Source organism: Alligator sinensis, unplaced genomic scaffold, assembly GCF_000455745.1.
Source record: "Alligator sinensis unplaced genomic scaffold, ASM45574v1 scaffold886_1, whole genome shotgun sequence".
Taxonomy (NCBI): domain Eukaryota; kingdom Metazoa; phylum Chordata; order Crocodylia; family Alligatoridae; genus Alligator; species Alligator sinensis.
In genome coordinates, this window is record NW_005842040.1 from 46,401 (window position 1) to 54,175 (window position 7,775).

Consider the following 7,775-nt stretch of genomic DNA (forward strand, 5'->3'; position numbering starts at 1 on the left):
TGTCAATAGCAGTGCATAGGCTGCAATTAAGCAAACTGTGAAATGCATCAACATGCAGCTAATTGCACTGGGGGACCAGCAGAGAGGATTGTCCTTGAAGGTCATATCCTTAATGCTCACTTTTCTGATTTAGGGATCCCTTAAAGTAAATTGTCTCATGTTAAAAAATCCCGGTACTCTTTGAAAAGCTCCAAGGCTCCTCTGAAATGAATCATTACTTTGCTGTGAAACATGAATATTTCTTAAATTCCCTTCAGCTTGAGACAGGTTTAATTCATTTGGCTCTGGAAGCCCCGTCCAAATAGGGTTTGCTTTTTCATGCGTGTTGAAACCTGAGTTTCAGGACAAATGAATGTTTGTAAGAAGTCTGGCTCTTAGTAACAGCCTCTACTTTTATTATATCCCCTCTGGGATTTGCGTGGTAGACAACAGATTCACTGCACTGGAATGCACTGGATCATTTTTCAGTCGTCGGTGCACCAAATTCTGCCTCTGATCCTTTCTCTCTGCACAATTTTTAGTCGGGCTGAAAGGAAATCTATTTTATTTTCCATTATTTGGGGAGTTTACTAAAATCTGACTACTGCTAAAGAAGCAGAAAAGTGATTTGAGAGATTTTCTAAGGTTAGGCATAAATCCCAGAGGTTGTTCTACCCCCCTGTGGGGATACCATTTATATGCATCATCCTCTACAAATAAGAGAGGAAACACATTCTGGATAAAGAGACAATACAGTTTGGTTAGGTCTCACCTGGGACACTGTGATATTGTATAATGTTTCTTCCTCGGGTGTTAACGGTTGTTTTTAAATGTGTTCAAACTTGCCTTTTGAGAGACAAATGCATTCGTGTTTTTTCATTTGCTGGCATCTTTAGTGAATGTGTGAGAAAGGTAAACCCTGAGGAGATTTGCAGGTGAATGATTAATAACAGGATATGCCAAGATGTGCAAGCAAGAAACTCTAAGGCTGGCATTGTATATAGACATTTGACAAACACTCAGTCCTTGTATGGTGGATTCTTTTAAAAAAAGAAATTGAAAATAAACAAATGGAAGTAGATTTTGAGGTTAAACTTGAGAGAACTGACATGCCATACCTCTGACCCCCAATGCATTGACAGAAGCTGGCAACACATAATGGAGTAGGGAACTGTTCCTCTTTGGAGGAAAGAAAGTTCTGCTTCTAATGGCACCCGACTCCTCTCACTTCCACCCCGCAGCAGCCTGGCTCAGGAACCCCATGCATGCCTGCTACTGCCACTGCTTCCTCTCTGCTCTTCTCTATTGTAATCAAGGGGCTCGTAGTAAGATGCATTTGCAGAAGAGATGACATGGTATTCTCTATTAATCGGTTTGCCACCAGAGTAGAGAGAGCTCTGCTTTGTTTAAAATCACAGCAATAAAAATCCCACATCAAAAAGGTAAAAACAAAACAGTGACTTTTACTTGCAGCTTCTCTGGATGGAAACAAACCTTCACTATTAACAGGGTAGGGCAGCCATGGATTTAATGAGGCAAGCAAGCTGCAGACAAAAAGGGTGCTAAGAGATGGTTCAAGAAACACATTTTCACCAAATAACACATGTTGAAAGATCTCAAATATGAAGCTGAAGCATTAAATAAGATTTGTTTGATCCTTGATATGGAGCTAGCTATGAAACTGAAGGCAATGCTGAGCATAGGTTAAATGTTCACACGGTTCACTTAGCTACAATTGTGATAGTGATTTGAGAAACTACCTGGAAGCAAACTTGGCAGAGATGCAGGAGACTGGAATACATGCTACTGTTACTCAGGTTTAAAAAAAAATCTTTGCTTAAGGTAATCATAAAAATATCCTGAAGAATTATACATAAGAGAAGGAGCAGTAGCAATCAAGATCAGGGAGGGTGTGTCAGTATAGGATAGAGATTTACTGAGGTTCCCAACAGTCAGTAGATAACTGACCCCAAGATATCAGATTAATTCAACTCACTCCCGTAGGAGGAGAGAATTCTGGGCAGCTTGTTGCTTGTGGTACAGACTCCCTTTCACAGATCTCCTTTTTTTGGTTCTTAAATTGTTTTACATTGGTGATGGGAAAAAAAGCAAAGGATTTTTCCATGTATTTAGTTCCAGTAGAACAACTATATTAATGGATTTATTGCTTGTGAACAAAGCCATACCAGGGAGTACCAATGAAAGCTGAGACATGTGGCCATTGAAATAAAAGAGGTACTTATACATAACAAATCTGAACTTAACCCCTCCCCCCCAAAAAAACAAACAAACCAAAAAACCAAAACAAAACAAAACCCCTTTAGTATCTGGTTATCTCCTTGGGACAACCAGAAGATTTAAGGAAATTCTGGAAGCATTTTGCTGCAGTGGTGTAAGCTTGTAACATCTAGTGTAGACAAAATAGAATAGTGATCCTGTGTGAACTGAGCCCAGTCTATCCTGCCAGCAGCACATTATTAACACACTTCTGTTGCCTTATCTGGGAAATTAATATTTTGCAGTGGGCATGTCTACATGTGTAGTTACATGCGCCTAAATTTAATGCACCTTTGATTAAGGCGTATTAAGGCAATTTAGGCATGTGTTTACACGTAGATGCACTAATGCTCATTAAGGCGCATTACATTTAGGCTGACATAGCTAAGTCGCATTAGTGCACATGTCTACATGAGGGCTAATGCGACTTAGCTATGCCAGCTAAAAATTTGCTCCTTGCTTTAAGCAGGTATCAAATTTAAGTGGGATTATCCTAAAATCGCCACTTTTAAGGCATATTAAGGGCACATGCGTGTGGATATGCACCCTTAATGCACCTTAAAAATGGCGATTTTAAGCTAATCTAATTTAAAAGTGCCACATATAGACAAGCCCAGTGAATCCCAGTTCCAGGAGGCCTGCCACAGCATGACCTTGATGATGATGATAAATACTATAAAACATCAATATAATGTTAAGCTTATATTGCCATTATAAACTTAACCAATATAATGTTAACCAAGATAAGGTTGCTCTAGTGGTGCAATTGGTTAGCATATAGTACTTGTATAACAGTACTTGGGTGAGCTATGCTGAGGTTGTGAGTTTGATCCTCACCTAGAGCAGGAGTTTTATGTTGGGGGAGGGTGGTTTAAAAAAACCAGCTAGTTTTTTTAAGAGATGGGAGGACTTGAAAGAGGACTGTAGCTAAGCCCTTCCTGGTCCCCCAACTGTCTGGCACAGAGGGAGACTATCCTAGTACGAGGGAAAAGGGGGAAAGGATCCAAAAAACTTCCTTGGCTAAACAGGGAAATCCAGGGGAGCCTAGCAGCAAAAAAGAAGGCATATAGGTGGTGGAAGCAGGGAGAAGCTACCATGAAGGAGTATACCTATTTGGCCCGCACTTGCAGGGAGGCAGTTAGAAAAGCCAAAGCAACTACAGAGGTGAGGCTGGCAACACAAATTAAAGACAACAAAAAGTATTTTTATAGGTATGTAGGGAGTAAAAGAAAGGCGCAGGGCAGCATAGGACCCCTACTGAACAAGAAGGAGCAATTAGGGACAGGCAGGGAGGGACAAGGCTGAGCTATTCAATGAGCTTTTTGTCTGGGTGTTCCTGAACAGGGGTCAAGAAAATAGGGCTGTGTGAAGCTTCGGGTGGTGATTCGATTCAGAGGAGATTTGGCTCGATTTGGTGGCCGAATCTCCGAATCAGAATCGAGTCAGGGGACCAATTTAAAGGTCTAAATTGATTCAGAGCTCTCCAAATCTTTGGAAAAGATTCAGAGAGCTTTGATGATTTGGGCAGTCCCAGCAGGGAGCAGCAGCCAGACTCCAAGCTGGTAAGTACTAGGGGTGGGTCAGCTGTCAGCCCCTCTGACCCCCCTGCTCCACCAGTTCCCCCATGGCTGCCCCCGCCTGCTCCAGCTCAGTACTTTAAAAAAAAGCCCCAGTGCTCACTGGGTGCTGCCAGGTGGGAGGGCGATCCCCATTGCCCCCCACTGCTCCACACTGCATGGGGGTCTGTGGATGAGCCCTCCAACCTCACCCTCACTCCCCCAGGCCCCCCATGGGTGCCCCACCTGGGGGCAGCTCTGGCCCTTTAAGAAAAAAAAAACGGAGAAAAGCCCTGTGGTGGCCTTGGGGCTTTGGGGGCGCATGCAGAGGCCCCCACATAGTGCGGGGCAATGGGGGGAAGCGGGGATTGCCCCCCACCCCCCTGCCAGCAGGAGCAGTGAGTGTGGGTTTTTTTCTTTTTTTTTTTTCTTGAAGGGCCAGAGCTGGCCTGGGCAGGACACCTGTGGGGGGGCTGGGGGAGTGAGGGGGGGCTAGTGCAAAGCCCCCCATGCAGCGTGGGGCAATGTGGTGCAGCGGGGACTGCCTCCCTGCCTGGCAGCACCCGGTGAACTGGGGCTTTTTTTTCCAAATAGCAGGGAGCGGGGGTAGACGGCTGCCGGGCTGGGAGAGTGGGAGGGGGATGGGCCTGCCTGATTCGAAGATTTGGCAGCAGCTGAATCTCCCAATCAGATTTGGCCAAATCGAATCAGGACAGTGATTTGAATCACCAAATCAAATCACTGTCTCCCGAATTGGCCAAATTTGAACCCAAAGCGAATACGAGCTGCTTCGCACAGGCCTACAAGATATGTCTCCTAATGGGTTCTTAGATGGGCATCAGAGGGACACCAGCCCACAGACTGTCGATGCTGACTTGGTGCAGAGTCACTTGGGTGGACTGGATGTCTTCAAGTCAGCAGGTCCGGATGAGCTGCATCCGAGAGTACTGAAGGAATTGGCCAGTGTCATAGCAGAACCAGTGGCATGGCTGTTTGAGCACTCATGGCACTTGGGTCAGGTCCCGGAGGACTCGAAAAGGGCCAGTGTGGTCCCTGTTTTCAAGAAGGGGAGGAAGAGGATCTGAGTAATTATTAGCCGGTCAGTCTTACCTCCATCCTTGGAAAGATCTTTGAAAAGATTATGAAAGATCATAGCTGTGGGAGTCCAGTGGGAAAAATAATGCATCAGGGAAACCAGCATGGATTTGTAGCAGGCAGATCATGCCTGACCAGTCTGGTTTCATTTTAAGACAGGGTCACAAAACGCTTAGACACAGGAGTAGAAGTGGATGTCATTTTCTTGGATTTTAACAAGGACGTCAATAAGGTATCTCATCCCATTCTCATAAATAAATTAAGAGGCTGTGACATAGATGTTTACACAGTCTGGTGGGTTGCAAATTGGCTTAGCAGTTGCACCCAGAGAATGGTAGTAGATGGGTCGGTATCGACCTGGCAGGATGTGGGTAGTGGGGTCCCACAGGGTTTGGTCCTTGGACCTGTACTCTTCAGCAGATGCATGACAAAAAGAACCAAAGAGGAGATACTTCCCCTCTATGTGACACTGGTCAAACCGCAGTTGGAGTACTGCATCCAGTTTTGGGCACCGTACTTCAAGAAGCATGTTGATTGACTCAAGAGAGTCCAGAGGAGGGCCACTCATCTGGTTAGGGGCTTACAGGACAAGCCCTGTGAGGAGAGACTGAGGGACCTGAACTTCTTCAGCCTCCGCAAGAGAAGGCTGAGAGGTAATCTGGTGGCTGCCTACAAATTCATTGGGGGACGCAGTAAGGGATTGTTACCCTCTTGGGGTAACAAGGAACAATGGTCACAAACTGACAGAGAGCAGATTTAGGCTGGATATCAGGGAAAACTTCTTCATGGTAAGGGTGGCCAAAATTTGGAATGGGCTTCCAAGGGAAGTGGTACTCTCCCCTACCTTGGGGGTCTCTAAGAGAAGGCTGGATATGCATCAGGCTGGGGTCATCTGACCCCAGCACTCTCTCCTGCCCAGGCACTTTCCTGCCTGGGCAGGGGGTCGGACTCGATGATCTGTTGAGGTCCCTTCTGACCCTAGCTTCTATGAATCCATGAATCATTAGCTTTACAGACAAGTTAAAAGCAAAGTCTGTTCCAAAGAACTCAGCATCTCAAACACAGGTTAGGGAGAGATTGTTACAGATGCTGAGGGCCAGATTGTTGACTATACAAGAGGTTGTGTTTGTAACCTTTTGCAACTTGGCCCCAGGTTCCTTTCCACTAATGGAGAACTCTCTAGCCAGGAGGAATTCCCCACTAAGCACTGCCAGCTCTTTTAAGTGTGTTTTGCACTACAAAGGTGTAATTAATTAAAAGTGGTTTTAAGTGTTTAGAGAACCTAACCTGTAGCCAGTATGACATCATATTAGCTACCACGGATGTCACATCCCTCAAAAGGTCAGCCTACAAGCCATAAGGAACATTATTCCTGATAATGGCAGTACTTTTGTTTCCATCAAGCTCTCCTGCTTTGTCCTTACGCACAGCTATTTCAAATTTGGAGACTTCCTCTGTGGCCTGGGCCTCTGCAGTGGAAACATTTTCCACTAAATTCTCCATGGGGAGAGCTGCACAATTTCTGACACACAACATCCTCTATTCTTGCAACTGTCTGTCTTTGAACACCGGGGCCTTCTCTATTCGGCCTGTTCCCAAAACTTCTACTCTTTCTGGCCTTCATTTTCAGCTGTTACAAAGTTTGTGGCCAACTCTACAGCCACCTCCGCAATTGCTGAGTAATGTTGCCTCCACTATTTTGTTCATGATTACTGGAGCTGAGTCTCTCACCCCTGGCAGGAGCCTGCAATTGGTGAGGACTGGAAAAATGGACTGTAGCTATGGGAAGTGCTGTTTCAGTTAGTAATATCAAGACACATCAGGTGGAAACATGAGGTCACTGGAAAGTCATCAGGACAAGCAAGCAAGGTTTAACCATCAGGGGGTGGCAAGCCACCCAAGGACACCCCTGGGCCTGCTAGAGTCATCACTTGTTTACAGTGCCCCTTGGCTGTCCACATTGGCATGAAAGAATGAATAGACACCAATTGGACATCAATTCTGGAAATGCACAAAAACCTGTGGTGGCGCACTTTAACCTTGGCCATTCCATCTCTGCCCTCAGAGTAGCTGTCCTTAAATGAACCTTTAGAAACCAACTTGAACATGGAAGTGCAGAACAAGAAATCATCCGCAGCCTGGATTGTACTAACGATGGTCTCAGTAGGGGACGATGGATTCTTATCTTATTATCTAGACTAGCATTTAACTCCAGTGTCCCTCAAGATGTTAACTGTCATATTCACGTTAATGAATGTAAACCAGGGGTTTTCAACTTTTTTGGGTCAGTGTACCCCTGGCAGCTGGTCGAGAAGGCAGGAGTCCCCCAGTGGCCAGATGAGCAGGGGGCAGCAGCCAGTCAACGAGCAGGAGGGGTCCTCCTGCAGCCAATCAGCAACTGTGCCAGCGGCGTAGCGGCAGAAGTGCCAGTGTGCTGCCAAATACTCCCTGAGGCCATCACAAGTACCCCTACAGGTATGTGGACCCCCGGTTGAAAACCCCTGTTCTAAACAATCTAATCTTAGCAATGTCTTCTCCTCTGTCCCTTTTCCTTCTATATAAAATCTTGTCTTTCTGCCACTTCATTTCTAGCATGTGACAAAGAAGGCTGTTGCTTATGAAAACACATGCCTCTGTGGACCTGTTCGTCTCTAACAGGCATGGTTCATGTGACCAGACTCTGGAATAGACTCCCAGCGGGGGTGGCACAGGCACCTACCTCGGAGAACTTCAAAAGGAGACTGGATGCGCACCTTGCTGGCGTTATTTGACCCCAGCAGTTGTTCCTGCCCAAAGCAGGGGAGCTGGACCCGATGATCTCACAAGGTCCCCTCCAGCCCTAAACTTCCATGAATCTTGAATTCTTGA

The 7,775-nt window shown here is 45.8% G+C and overlaps 1 non-coding gene across 1 annotated transcript; it reads left to right on the forward strand.

Moving 5' to 3' along the window:
• Nucleotides 1-3,007: 3,007 nt before the first annotated feature.
• Nucleotides 3,008-3,101, forward strand: TRNAT-UGU. The gene is made up of 2 exons: nt 3,008-3,045; nt 3,066-3,101. It is a non-coding gene; the product is annotated as a tRNA-Thr (tRNA).
• Nucleotides 3,102-7,775: the final 4,674 nt, after the last annotated feature.